Genomic DNA, 15992 nt, shown 5'->3' on the forward strand with positions numbered 1-15992 from the left:
ACTGAATACTGAATAATACCTTCATCCACCAACTCTGGAAACTTGAAGTCATCTCTGATTTTTCACTTCCCCCATCGCTTCTCATGGAACTAGTGGCCAAATCCATTTGATTATATCTGAGCCATCATTTCCCCCCAGCATTCAACCATGAAGATTTTCAAGCATATAAAAAGGTGAAAGAATACTTACATACCTTCTACCTCATTCAACAATCATTAATTTTACTATATCATTTCTCTCTCTCTAAACATATATGTATGTATTATTCTACTCAAATACACATACACATGTACATACATATATTTAATCACACTTTTTTTTTGGGGGGGGGCAGCTGGCCATTACAGGGATTGACACCTGTGACCTTGGTGTTATAACACCATATTCTAACCAACTTAGCTAACCAGCCAGCCGTCACACACTTTTTTGGTTTTTTGGAGAACTATTGGAAAGTAAGCTGAGGACATCATGCCATTTGACCCTTAAATACTTCAGCACGTATCTCCTAAGAGTGAAGATGTTCTTCTACATAATCACAATCCTGAAATCATACCTAAGAAAATTAATAGTAATTTCCTAATATTATCTAATATCTAATCAATGACCAGATTTCCCAAGAATGTCTTTTATAGCTTTTTTTTTAAAAACAGGATCCACTTAATCTTCCTATTTCATATGTAGTGATTATGTCTCTTGAGTCTCTTTGAAATTAGAAGAGTTCTATCACGTTTTATTTCTTTCCATGACATTGAGTTCTTGTAGAGTCCAAATCCATTGTCACATAGTGTTCTTCATCCTGGATTTGTATGATTGTTTCCTCATGGTGTCATTTAACTTATTTCTTTCTATCCTTCCTATTTCCTACAGGCTTGAAGTTAGGTCTAGAGGCTGAATTAGGTCCAGGTCAAACATTTTTGATAAGACTGTATTAGAGGTAATTTTGTGTATTTATGTTGCATCACATCAGGAGGCACCTAATATCAGGTTATCCCATTCTTGGTGATGCTAAGTTTGATCACTTGGTTAAGATAACAATCACTAGATCACTCTTTCAAAGGCACATTTTTTCCCTTTGTAATTAATGAATAATCTGTAGGGTGGTATTAGGTTAGTTTCTGATCAGGAAAGAGTTAACTTTTTAAGTCTTTTAAAGAGTAATTCAGGCCTGAGTTGCTCAAACCTTACACATTTCCAGAAGGGTATGTTTTGGGGACTGATCTTTTTTGGCCAACTCCTGGGAACTGATCTCTTGGGATGTCCTAACTGACAGTGTTTTTCCAAGAGCTATTTTTAATTATGATGAAGTCTAAATTATTAATATTTTCTTTTAAAATGATCATGACTTTGGTGTCAGATCTAAGAAATTTTTGCCTAGACAAGGTCATACAGGTTTTCTTCTATGTTTTTAGCTTTTATATTTAGGTCTGTGATCCATTTTAGTTAATATTTATATATGGTATTAGGTATGGATCAAAGTTTATTATTTTGCATGTGGTTATCCAATTGTTCCAGCACCATTTGTAGAAGAGGCTATCCTTTCTCCATTGAATTGCCTTTGTACTTTCCTAAAAAAAATCAATTATTTAAAATGTGTGGGTCTACTGGACTCTCTATTTTGTTTCATTGATCTGTTTGTCTATCTTGACATAAGTAGTAAACTGTCTTGATTACTGTAGCTTTATAATAAGTCTCAAGACCATGTAGTGTGAGCCCTTCAACTCTTGTGGTTTTTCTTGTTTGTTTTTTTGTTTTTAGTGGCTGGCCTGTATGGGGATCTGAACCCTTCATCCTGGTGTCTGAAAACCTTTTACTTTTCTGGTATTTAGGACCTTTGCATTTGGTATGAATTTTAGAATCAGCTTATCAATTTCTAGGAAAAAATAAACCTGCTGTGATTTTGACTGGGACTACCTGTAGATCATTTTGGAGAAAACCGATGCCTTATCAATATTGAGTGATGGGTTTTGAACATAACCAGCACCATTTTAGGCAAGGCCAAGCACAAAATGGCCACCAGCCTCCGCCCCCTGTTCCTTATGAGAAGCCTGGTGACTTCTGCAAAATAGAAACCCTTTTGGCTTCTGCATAGGTGCAATTTTCCACCCCAGTTGCATCAGCCAGGTGGAGCTTCTGCACTAGTGTAATGCTCCTCCTCGATTGCATCAGTTAGCCCTGGCACCCTACAGCCTATATAAGCTCTCCCACCCTGACGCCTGGTGCTGTTCTCCACTTTGAGGGCAGCCCCTGCTGCTGCTCTCCATTTTGAGTGCAGCCTGGCAGATTCCTTGTCTTTAATAAAACTTGATCAGTACCCAGCGTTTCGGCTCACTTTCTTTCATTGAGTTTTCTGACCAATTAACACTGTTTCCTCTCTGCTTATGTAGGTTTTCTTTAATATTTCTCAGTAATGTTTTGTTGTTTTCATCCTATAGATCTTGCATATCTCTTGTCAGATTTATCTGTAAGTATTTCCTATTTTTTGATGTTATTGTAAATGGCATTTAAATATTTTTCAATCTGTAATTGTCTGTTGCTAGTATAGAAATACAATTGATTTTTGCATATTGATCTCGTATCTTACAACCTTCCTAAACTCACTTATTAGCAGTCACGTTTTTGTAGGTTTGATTTTATTTTCTACATAGACATTCAAGTTGCTGCGAATAAGGATGGTTTTACTTCTTTCACCATCTAGATGATGTCCATTTATTTATTTATTTATTGAAAGAAAGTGAGCCGAGGTGCTGGGTACCGTTCAAGCTTTATTAAAGAAAGAAATCTGCCAGGCTGTGCTCAGAGTGGCAGGCAGCCCAGGGCTGCCCTGAAAATGGTGGACAGCACCAGGTGAGGGGGTGGTAGAGCTTATATAGTGCACCAAGGGCTGGCTGACACCATCAAGGAGGGTCATTATGCTAATGTGGATCTGGGTGGAGAACTGCATCCTTGCTGAAGCAAAAGGGGTTTCTGTTTAAGTCAGGAGGCTCCTTGTAAAGGGAAGCAGGGAGGGGAGGGGAGGAGGTGGGCAGCACCATTTTGTTCTTAGGCTTGTCTAAAGTGGCGCTGGTTATTTTGCAGATCTATTATTTATTTTCTCGACTTATTGTGTTGCCTTGAACCTCCAATGCAGTGATGAATAGAACTGGTAAGAGCAGATATCCTTGCCTTGTTTCTGATCTTAGGGGTATCAAAGAACAAAATTACAGCAAATTTAGTTTAAGATCTCAGTTGGTTTTATTGTCATTCTAGAATCACAGGCAACAAGTTATTCCATAAAACAGATTGTTTCCAATGAGTCAAGCAGATGAGGTTGGTTTTATAGATAGAAAAAGACTACAGAAAGCAGAAACAAAGAACAATGAGCAAATTGGTCATTTCAAAGTTACTTTCCTTGTAAGGTGGGGACAGGAAAAAAGAACAAAGAAAAATAACATCAGGTTACTTCAGGCTATCTCTTTTGTGAAAGGATTAAAGCAGAGGGAACTTCATTAGCATATCTATTGATGATAGGGGAAATTGGCTGTTATCTTTCTCCTGACTTCTTAGAAGGTCAGACCACAGGCTAAAGTGACATGCACATTAGCAGGGGTGACTCCCTTTTGATTTTTAGTCTGGTCTTTTGGGACCTAATGCAGGAACTTAGTCCAAAACAATAGTTTCCTATAATTTTTATTTAAAAGGAGAGCATCCTGTCTTTCACCATTAAGAACAGTGTTAGTTGTAGTGAGATGGAATAGGGCTAGGCCTATCAACAAAACTGACTCCATTTTCCCTGCAGAGGACACTTTGTTACTTTTCCACTCCTCAGTTATGAGATTCCCCAGGGTGCATGATTACCAACTGTTAGCTTTGTTTAAAACTTATTATTAGCTATCCAATCTTTCTTTTCCCTTAATTGTAAAATTAAGTTACAGATTAACCTTAAGACTCCTTCAGGAGTTCCCCAATGCACATAAAGCTTTAAGGTAACCACTACAGTGACTCTCCTAGGATGATGATAATAATGAACACGACCATCATCTTGGACCTACTGAGCAGACAGGAGGACCAAAGCCCTAACTGAGCATATGCTCATGATGCTGTAAGACTTGTGCAATGTGCACAAATCCCACAAATTGGGATGGTTCACCTCACAAAGACCACGAGACAGAGACCGTTGCAATCAAGCAAGAGGAGTTTATTCCAGCATGCTGGGGTTGCTCAGTCTTCAAGACAGAAGCGGCCCCAAGCTCTTAACACAAGCACTTTTTATACAGTTTTTTAGACAGACTTTGGCAACAGGATGAGTTGTATACTGCTTACAGGTTATCAGAGGTGACCTTTAGATTTATTGGTGGGCTTTAGTGGGCTGGCACACCAATAAGGAATAGTGTATTTCCCAGTCATTTATCTTCCTTGTGGCCAGGTGGCCTCTAGATAAGGAACTGGTCAGTTCCTGCAACCGGGTGGTGATTACTCCCTTCATGGAATTTTGCATGCCTGGGTCTGCCTTGACTTGCCTGGCCTCTGCATATCCCCTTAGAAGCTGCCTTACTTAAAATGGCATTAGTTATGTTTTCTCATTTTTAGCAAGCATTAGCACAGAAGCAAATTGCGCATGTTAAAGTTATATTTTTCTTTACAATGCAACCAGGAAGAACAGAATGAAACACCTCCAGAGGCAGAATGATGACACTGGCCTGCACTCCTCCCCACCTTCCCTTTAAAGGACCTGCCTCTTTCCCCTTTAAAGCTTCTCTGTAGCTACCTCCCTTATGCATAAGTCTATTTCCTCTTTTAATAAAACATTGGTTGCTTTATTGCTTGGTGCATTGTTCATGTCTATGACTTTGGGACCCAAGAGCCTATTTCGGTAACAGTAGATTTTTCATAGATGTTCTTTATCAGGTTGAGGAAATTCCTTTCTATTCCCAGTTTGAGTTTTTATCACAGGTTAGATGAAGAACAATATGTGAAGCCTGAGAGATCAGCAAGCACAAAAACAGCATATGCCATATGGCTTGAATTTTTTTGAAACTTAGTAAAGTACCACTTCAACTTGAAGGGATTTTAATTATTGTAAAAGACTGAAAATGCATATTAACATGTATCACAGTAAAACTGGAATTATTTATTTATTTATTTTTTATGTTTTAGTGAATTGTCAAGCTCTTTTACTTGCCTGTAATCCTTCCAATTGGGCCAATTGTCAAGCTAGGGCTGGGTCTGGAGCTCACATACCCCTCAAGCCCATTCACAGACTGGGTCACAAACTCTTCACATGCCAGGCTGGGTCCCCAGACCCCTCACATGCCAGGCTGGGTCACCAGACCCGTCACACAGGTCTATGAACTAGGTAACTGGCAAAAAGGTCCTTGGAGCCATAGGTTTGAGAGCATGGCCGAGCATAGTGCAGATGCCCTGGGGAGATGCCAGCCAAGTGGTGGGGCTGCCCATGTGCACTAACTTCACCCCCCCACACACAATTTGCTTACAAAGAATGTGCCGCACCACCCCCAACTGTACCTAAGGCAAGAAGGCCTAATTAAATTATTCTGTTTTCCCAACATGAATAAAAATTGATTATACATATTTTGGGGGTTCAACATTGAGATATGTTCATCAAATCAATATTACTAGCATATATATTGTTACAAATCATAATTATTCTTTATGCACCTTGTCCAATCTCTCCCTATTCCCCTCTATCTCCCCCTGACCCCCCTCTAATTACCCTAGATTTTTTCTCTTCTTCTGAAAGAATAATGGTTACTCTGTTGATTTGTTGCCTAGATGATCTGTCCAATGCTGAGAGGTGTGATCAGGTCCCCCAATATTATCACAGAGCAGATGCTTCTTCTGCCACTCTGGAATGGGCTTTGTGGAGAGAGACATCCTCTTCTTTTCTTTATCTCTGCTTGTGACTCTCCTTGTGTCAATGCACTCCAGTGGTTGGTGGACCATCTGCGTGGTGGTTGTGGCATCTAGCCACTTTTGTAGCAGCCATGGTTATTGTGGTGGCTGTGGTGGGCCACCCACATGGAGGTGATGTTTTTGGCATGTTCCCTTGTGCTGGCAGTGTGCCTGGTTATGGAGAGTGTCTGGTCCCCAGCTTCAGACCTCAGGTTCCCGGGTGGGCCCTGAGGCACTGGCGCGGTGTGCCTGGATGTGGGAAGGGGGGTCCGGTTCCGTTCTCCATGCCTTGGGTCCCTGGGCGGGCCCCAAGGTGCAAAACTGGAAATATTTAAAAGCAATTTAATGAGAAAATTTAATGTGAGAGAGAGTGAAAGTCAGTAACTCATTTACAGAGAATGATTTTACACATTATTCAAATCAGTGCACAGTGAGGCCTGGAGCCTGTGTGCCCTAGGCAGGCATGCCCACCTCTGCCCCACCCCCACCATAGCCAAAAGGGAGCACTGAGGTGGTGCTGGCACCCACTCCCCTTCTGCAGCTGGTCACCCACATCTTTGATGTGCATGTCCTCCTTCTGGACACTGAACGGCTACATTCAGTAGTGTTTCAAGAAATATGTGATCTCTATGAAAAGAAATACACCTGAGGTGTAAGGTCCCTGGTTATGGGTAGAATGGCATTAGAGGCGGCTCAGGTTATGATAGACATCTTCCAGCTCCTGATCTCCAAAGAGGAGCTTGTGGGAAAAAGCCAAGTGAAATTAAAGGAGGTGTTCCCCGTGGCTGCTCTCATTCCAGGGGCCAAAGAGCTCATCTGCCACCTGCAAAAACACAACATATCCTTATGCTATTGCCACCAGCTTGGGGTTTGTATTGTTTGAAATGAAGACAAATGGACACAAGAAATTCTTCATTTTATCAGTGTTTTGGAAGATGATCCCAAAGTGAAGAATGGTAAACCATACTCCAACATATTTCTAGCTTGTGCCAAGAGGTTTTCTCCTCCTCCTCCTGTGGAAGTGTCTCATCTTTCAAGATACTCCCACTGGGGTGGATGTGGCCCTGGCAGCCGGGATGCAAGTGGTCATGGCTCCAGATGGAAACCCGAGCCAAGTCTTAACCAGAAAAGCCACCCTGGCGCTGAATTCCCTGCTGGACTTTCAGCTCGAGCTTTTCAGTCTGCCCTCCTATGAGCATGGGAGCAGTCCCTAATGCAGCTCTGGGCATCATGGCATCCTGAGCTCACTTTCATAATCCAAATTGCTGAGGGAAAGGGGAATGGAAATTGACAACTCTTATCGCAACCTGCATAGTGATTTTTAGCCTTGAAAAATTTGCCTTTTCATTCTGGGTTTTGCTTGGGTCACTATTTCTACAGTGTTGGTAAACTAAAACTTGACATCTGAAGACACAAAAAGTAGAGACAGCCCAGACCAAAGATCAAATGTTAATTACTGGTGAGGGTCTTGGTAGTGACGACAGTGACCTACACATGGCAGAAATGGTGGAGCAGAGAGAGAGAGGCTCTCACGTGCTATCCATCTGAAAAATCAAGCTGATATAGTACACGACCAAGTGAATATACACAATATATATACATACCAGTATGTGAATATCCATGCATGTTATATGTATATATATATATATGCATTCATATATATATGTAAAATATATACTTTTCCAAGACAAAATGAAATTATATTTCTGTTCATCACTTTTTCATTTTAGTTTTTCTGAACATTGGCTGGAAAATGTAAACTATATATGCATATATGTATGTAAACATATTTATATGTATTATATATTGCTTCACTCTCCTCAGTGTTAACATGCAGTAGCAACTGATAAAGTGAGGTGATAAATATTTCTGGTTTGTAATCTGAGTTGGGAAAGCCATGTTTTGGTGAGTCCTAGGAGATAATACTCCTATTAGCTAGCATTAAAATTCCTTTTGTGATCTCAAAATATCTCTTTGGACCTTTACTCAATGACTACCTCTGAGCTGTATCATCAACAGTTTTAGTGTGAACACAGCTATAGCATATATCTTGTATCTGTATTCTTCTCTACATTGAAGAATGTTTTCTACCTGAGAAAAATCATTTCCCTCCTTTAAGAATGCTGATTTTCTACATTTATTTGACAGAAGTAGAATTTGATTTCAGAATGTGTACTTGATACAACCAAAAACCACAGTACACATTTGGAATAATTTATAGGACATTACGCTTTTATGATTAACTCCTCTTATAGATTTACTCAGCCTTTGGAATTTGTCTACAATTTATCAGAGAAAATTTGTGAAAGCCATGGAAATGGGGAATAAAAGAGTACTACTCAGTTCTGGCTTACACACCTTTTCAGGTGGTCTCTGTCCTTTATTGTCATTCAACTATTTTTCAACTCTGTAAGTTGCAGAAAAACCATAGTAATGCATGTGCTTGTCTGGTGGAATGATTATCTGTTGATGATGGCCCTTGGCTACTGACCAATTTAGCATCAGTTTAGCAAATTCATTTCAGCATTTCTTACTGCCTATATACTGTCTGCTCTCCTTCAAACCAGTTTTAACATCTTACTGTTTCCCTCACATATTAAATAAAATCATTTCACACGTTTGTATGGAAAAAAAAGAATGAATCAAATCATTTGTCTTCATTTAAAAGGTGAAATGAAAACTACATTTTCAGATTTATTTTCTTTTTAAGTGAAGACATGGATTTTAGATCCAATTAGATGCAATGCTGAGTCTGCTAATGATAACTCAATGAATTTCAGTGTAAGAAAGAATGCAAATATAAATTTGAAAACATGGAATGGCTGAGCTGTGGGGATCAAGAACAACTAAACTTTAATCCATCAGTGGTCTAAAATAGCAAAAGTATTTGTTTCTCAACATCTTATCTCTAGCTCTTAGACTTATCTCCAGAATCTTATACATAACTGTGGGATACTGAATAAGCAAGCTGACAAAGTCCTTGCTATTCTAGGGAAGCCAGCAAGGCTGGCATCCCTTTTGCCTACTTCCCCCTTCTCCCTCCCTTTGAGGTCTGACCTTTGATTGAACCCAGGACCCTGGAAGTTTTGTAAATGAGAAGCTTATGTTTTTATTTTGTTAAGTAGTTAGCTATGAATCTTCAAGCGCTGTGGCAGCTGAAAATGTTCTATAAATAGTTTGGTACCAGACATAACTTATTTAATCATCATGATTTGTAATTTTCACTGGCTTATAAAAGAAACCAAAAAATAAACTGAGATGCCTTGCAGGTCAGCAGCCTACAAGGTCCTCCTAATCCCATAAAATAAATCGTGTCTTTCTTCATTTCCCACCTGTCTCCCCTCAGGGTACTGGTAGACAACACATAATTAATCTTTCTGCTTCATCTCTCTACTCCCCACCAGAGACATCTCAAAATTAATGTATCCAAAGTGAATTCTTGATTTCATACCTCTCCCCAAATGCTTCTAAATGGCACAACCAACTACCCAGTGGCTCAAGCAAAAAGTCTAGGATTCATATTTGATAACTCCTTTTTTCTCATCACCTACATCAGCAAATCCTATTTTTAACCCAAAATATATCTCAAGCCTGACTATTTCTCTTCATCCCTCCTATAATGTTGCTAGTGTAAGCCACGATTATTATTTTGGATTACTGCAATAGCCTAATTGGTTTATCTGATTTCACTCACACTACACCCCAATCTATTTTCTACAAATTAAAATCTTTTCAAAATGTAACTCATGCATAAGACCCTTCAGTGGATTTCCGCTATATGAAGAGTAAAATCCAAATCCTTTGCCTCTGTGGCCTATGAACCTTATGATATGGGAAATGCCTACTTCTGCATCCTAAATCCAAACCAATTTCTCCCTCACTTACTAAGCTCCAGTCACACCATGCTCCTTTCTGTTCCTGGAACACTCCATGCTTTATCTTATTTCAAGGTCTTTTCTGTAACTATCCCTCTGCTTAGAATACTCTTCCACACTGCTGGCTTCTTACCATCCAAGCTCTAATGTTATTATCTCTCAGACACCTTCCCTAAAAATTCTACCTAAAGTATCCCCCAAGTTAGTGTTTATTATATCTATTTATTTCTTTCATAGTATTTATCACAATATGAAATTACCTAATTTTTCCCTTTTTACTTTTTTGATTTTTTTTTTCTTCCTGAGTAGAATTGTAAACCTCAGGTACACAACAGCCATGTCTACTTACTTGCTCATAAATACTTTTAAACAGGTGCAAAGAGAGGCAGTATGCTTCAGACAACTTCCAACTGTTAGTATCAGCATTCTGCGTCTGAGGGATTCTTTCATAGTTGTGAAATACTGCTCTGGCTATGATGGAGCAGCAGGTAAGAAGGGAAGGGAAATTAACTTCCTCTGGCATGGTATATAAATATCCCAGCTCCCTCACCTCTCAGAGGGATGAGGATAATTCTGAGGCATGTGCTATCTCAGAAAACCTTATCAGTCAGAATTATGCGGGGGGGGGGGGGGGGGGGAAATAGTCTGCAAGGTAAGACTGAAGTTGAGATAAATGTGTCAGTATTTTACTCAGTGGCTTAATGGAAGACCTAGAAAGTAGAATGATTTCTTCATTTAAAATATTGTAATGAAAATCTAAATTTCTAAAGCCTTTACTATTCAAATTAAAGTCAACAAATCAGGAAATGAACACCTTAAAGTTAGTCTCTCTGAAAAACTGAATTCTCTCCACACTGCATGTATCATTATTTAATGAAAGGATAATTACAAATGTGAGTCTAAATGATCTCTTGCAAAACAATGCTAGAAACAATCAGAAAATAGACTATGCATAATATACCATGTGTAGTGGATTGAATTATGTCCCCCCAAACTCACTGAAGTTTGAATTGTGCCCCCAAGTTTTGTGTACTGGAAACTTGGTCCCCACTGTGACTGTTAAGAGGGTGGGAAATCCTATTATGGTAATTGAAAGGTGGAGCCTTGAAGAGGTGATTAGATTGTAGGATCATGCCTTAGGGAATGGATTAAAAATGGTGGTCAGGGGCGTGGTCCTGAGGGCTTTAAAGAGAGGGTCAATGAGAAGCACTCTCTTGCTCTCTCTGTTCTCTCTGCTTTCACCATCTTGCAATGTGAGACCCCTGGGTCACTGTCACCACCTTCAGATGGACTTTGGACTTCCCAGCCTCAGAAAATGTAAGCAATAAATTTTGCTTTTCTTTATAAATAACCCAGTGTCAGGTATTTCTCTTATAGCAACACAAAAAGGACTAATACAGAAAATTGGTACCAGAGAAGAGGGGTGTTGCTTATAACAGATACTTGAAAATGTGGAAACAGCTTTGGAACTAGGTGTTGAGGAAAAGTTAGAGGAGTTTGGAGGACTCAGAAGAAGAAAAAAAGACAGGGGAAAGTTTGGAATGTCTTAGAGACTGGTTACGTGGTGGTGAGCAGAATGATGATAGAAATATGGATTGTAAAGACCATTCTTAGGAGGTCTCAGAAATAAGAAAGAATTTATTGGAAACTGGGACAAAGATCACCCTTGCTGTGAACTGGCAAGGAATTTGGCTGCATTCCATCCATGCCCTAGGACTTTGTAGAAGTTGGAACTTAACAGTTGTAAACCAGAGTATATAGTGGAAGAAATTTCTAAGCAGCAAAGCACTAAGGAAGCTGCATGGCTACTTGCAACAGCCTACTCTGGGTTATGGTGGCAAAGGCATGACATAAAGCCAGAATTTAAAAGGGAAGTGTAGCATAAAGATTTGGAATATTTGCAATCTGGCCGGGTGGTAGAGAAGCAGAGAGCATGCAGTGGTGCAGACCAAAGACCATTAGCTAAGATTAGTACAAAAGAAAGGGATTATCAAGACAAGGAGAAAAAGGACCTGAAGGCATTGCAGAAGCCTCTGGGACCAACCCTTCCATTTCAGGACCAAGGACCTAGGGAGACAAAATAGTCTTGGGGAACAGGCCTGAGGTGCCCTCCTTGGGCTCGATGCCCAGGGCCACCTCAAGAAGCTGCTTCCAGCACCCCAGCTGCTTTGGCTGCTCCAGCCATGGCTAACTTGGCCCCAGGTGTGGCTGGACATACAGCTTTGGAATATACAAGCTGGAAGCTTTGGTAGAGTCCACATGGTGTTAGGTCTGCAGGCTCAAAGAATGTCAGAGCTGGGAAGGCTTGGGAGCCTCAACTCCCAATTTCAAAGGCTGTATGGAAAAGTCTCGGGGCCTAGGAAGAGATCTGTCGCAGGGGCAGAGTTACTGCAGACAACCTTTGCTAGAGCAATGCTGAGTGGAAACGTGGGGTCAGAGTTGCAGCAGAGAAACCCCATCACTGCCATGTCTAGTGGAGCCATGAGAGCAGGACCACCACAGAGACATCAGGCCTGTGTATCTACCAGTGTGTAATGCCACCCTGGGAGAGCTAAAGCACCACCTGAGACCAGGAAAGCCATAGGAGCAGAGCACCAGAGGACTTGGGGATCCAACCCCCACACCAGCGTGCAGAGGATGTTGAACATGGAGTCAAGTTACAAGATTCACCAGCTTTGAGATTTAATGCCTGCCCTGAAGGGTTTCAGACTTGTTTGGGTTTCAGACTGTTTCTCCTTTCTTCTGGCTTATTTCTCCCTTTTGGAATGGGAATATATACCCATTGTCTGTTCCACCATTGTATCTTGGCAGTAGGTAAATTTGGTTTTGATTTTTACAGGTTCACAGCTGGAAGGAGTTTTGCCTTTGGTCTCAGATGAAACTTTGGACTTTGGACTTTTAAGTTGGTGCTGGAACAAGCTAAGACTTTTGGGATTGTTGGGATGGAATAATTGTATTTTGTGTGTGAGAGTGACATGAGTTTTGGGGGGCCAGGAGTGGAATGATAGAGTTTGGATTTGTTGTCTCCTCCAAAACCCATGTGGAAATTTGATCCCCAATGTGGCAGTGTTGGAAACTGACTGAGTCATGGGGGCAGATCCCTCATAAATGTATTAATGCTCTCTCTCGGGGAGGGGGAATTAATGAGTGAGTTCTTGCTCTTTTAGTTACCCATGAGAGCTGGTTGTTTAAAAGACCCTGGCACCTCCTCTCTCTCTCTTAATTCTTCTTGCCATGTGATCTGACTGTACCCACTGGCTGCCTGCTGCTTTCTGCCATGAGTAAAAGGAGACTGAGACCCGTGCCAGATGCAGCTGTCCCAGAATCGTAAGCCAAATAAATCTCTGTTCTTTATAAATTACCCAGTTCCAAGTATTTTGTTATAAGCTACAAAAATGGACTAATACAGGGACTTTGTATATCCACTTTGTGTGTTTCTGGGATTTTGAATAACCAGGTGACCTGGCACAGCTCTATATATGTACATAGTAGAGTGTGTGCGCGCTACGATTGTACAGGTGTGACTTCACCACTTTGTTCCAGGAGACATCTGTGAGCTCATAATAGATTCTGGCCCTTTCCTGTAAACCCTGACCTTCCCCTGCATGTGTTTGTTGTGTGGGAGTGGCAGGCCTGGAGGAGGGAATGTTCCAACCAGGTCAGTTGGGGTTCCAAGAAAAGTCAAGTGTGTCATTAATTTCTTCTCCTTTTAACAGTTCTGTCACAAAGAAGAAGAGGAAAGAATGATTATTGAACATCCGAAGACCAGGATCAAGGTGTTTTGAGGTTTTTTCTTCCTTCCTGATGTGGGGGCCAAGGAAAAGCTTTCCCTTTGTTCCTTGAAGGTTTGCTGAAAATCAACTGACAAAAAACAGATTAATAGATGAAAAGGCATTCCTTTATTAATGTGCATGCATGGGGGAATTGCAAGAGAATGTTTGCCCAGTAACTAATGGGGTACATAGGGAAGGGGGAGATGTGGGGAATGTAAGACAGTTCTTTTGAGGGATAGTAAATGATTATTAGGGAGAGTAAATGGACCCAGGAAGACAGAAATTAACTTGTAAATGATTCTCTTTGGAATTTGGATGAGCCTGAGAGGCAGATATTATCTTGTGAAAAAGTCTGTCCATGTGTAGTGACTTCCCAGTTTGTTTTCTCTGGTGGGTTATTTGATGAAATTCCTAAGGAGTAGTTCCTAAGACAATTGCATTTCTTTGGGAAAGAAGCTTTCCTAGTCAGATATGGAAATTCTAGAGAGAATCCTTCCCTGCACTTGGTGGAGATGGTGGGGACAGGACAGTTAGAGGGACCTTGATTCTAAGACTTATTTCTGAGGTCTTTCAATTTTCAAAGCACTCAGCATGCCCAAATACCACATTTTGGGGAGTAGTTTTCTGTGCCCCAACATTGGAAATCATTTTTGTTTTTCAGGGCATATTTTTTTTTCCCTCTTCTGACAATTCCAACCTACCAAAAGCCCATTCGGAACACCTGGTCCTTTGTACTTCCCATTTGAATATATAATAGAGGCCAAGGGGTTAGACCCAAAGACCAAGTTTCCTATATATCCTCTCTACATTAGTATTAATTTGGCAGTTTATCCTCAGTACCGAGTCTTCTCTAAAATCTTGCTGGCCTAGTGAGGCAAATACAAGAGCTTTTATCATAACAACTGAATTGTTGAAGATAAGATTAGTGCATATGCAGCATCACATGCCATAGCCCTAGGGATGAAAGCCACACAATTTGTGGGATGGTTTTGATTAATCTCAGTCCAAGTAGGTGATAAGATCTTTCACTTTGTCAGAATTATTGGAGTAGGAATGAGATTGGAGGCTTGATCCAAAGAGTCCTGTACCAATAGGATCAGGAATTTGCCAAGTAATCTGTGAGTAAACACTTGGACCAGTTTCCAGGTCTGTTTTGAATTAAATTCTCAAATGGTACACATTGGGGGTTCTGAACCTGGAATCCATGGATTATATCATTGGATTTCTAAAGGGAAGGAGGACTGTAATAAGATTCACTAAGGGTTACAAAAAGAATCCTGAATAGACCTAAAAGCAGAGTCTATACATTGGGGCAACCCTTGAGATAATATCCAAAGTTAGTTTTCATAAATAGGGAAATTTTAAGTAAATCACTATACATTATATGCAGTTAATTAAAACTATGCTTGAAAGAGCATGTGCATTTTCATTATTATGACTAACATTAACAATTAAATAGAAATACTCAAGAAATTGTTATATTTAAATCCCCCCCCCTTTTTAGGAAGAGAAATATATGATATTTTTGAAAGATTCCAGTCAAAACTCCTCTTTTTTAAAAAATTAATGATTCAGTGGAGATAGGGAAGGAGTAACCCATGTTTATTGAACATCTAATGATCCATCTGAATATCATTTATTCTATGTTAGCATTAAAAAACAGAGTGTGTGAATATAGAAGAATAAGCAAACTCAGTTTCTCTCACTATACTCTCACAGAACTGTGGTAATTTCTCCCTACCAGCAAGCAAGCAATCAATTCTGCAGCAGACACCAGCTGGGTATCCTCTAATTCAGTTCAATTCTGACACTATCCATCTGGACATAGCATCAGGTCACATAGGGTGAGGACTTGACCCACAAGACTAAGCCTGACTTCTGATGCTGATCGTAAGCCCCAGGTTATTTTGCCTGTGCTTCTGACTAACAGGCTATAAATTGGAGTTCCCACAGCCCCCTTCTTGGTTCAGTTATTTTACTAGGCTGCCTCACAGAACTCAGGGAAACACTTACTTAAAATTATCAGTGCAGTATCTTAAAGGATGCAAATATACAGCCAGATTAAGAAATACATAGTGATAGGTCTAGAAGGGTCCTGGGCACAGGAGCTTCTGTCCCCTTGGAGTTGGGGTGCACCACCCTCTTGGCACTTAGATGTGTTCCTTTTTACCTTCCTGGAAGCCTCCATGTGTTCAACTATCCTCAAACTGCCCAAATCCTGTCCTTTGGGTTTTTATGGAGGCTTCATTATGTAGGTATGATTGATTAAATCATTGGCCATTTGTGATCAACTTAACCTTCAGCCCCTGTATTAGTTCATTTCCATTGCTATAACAGAATACCTGAGACTGGGTGATTTATAAAGACAAACAAAATTTATTGCTTACAGTTTCTGAGGTGGGGAAGTCCAAAGTCCTTCTGGTGGTGGCGACAGTGACCCAGGGGTCTCACATTG

At 40.3% G+C, this 15992-nt stretch overlaps 1 pseudogene; it reads left to right on the forward strand.

The window, feature by feature from the left end:
- Positions 1 to 5373: 5373 nt before the first annotated feature.
- On the forward strand, positions 5374 to 7103 carry LOC134387485 (pseudouridine-5'-phosphatase-like; annotated as a pseudogene).
- Positions 7104 to 15992: the final 8889 nt, after the last annotated feature.

This window comes from Cynocephalus volans, chromosome 10 (genome assembly GCF_027409185.1).
Source record: "Cynocephalus volans isolate mCynVol1 chromosome 10, mCynVol1.pri, whole genome shotgun sequence".
NCBI classification, from domain to species: domain Eukaryota; kingdom Metazoa; phylum Chordata; class Mammalia; order Dermoptera; family Cynocephalidae; genus Cynocephalus; species Cynocephalus volans.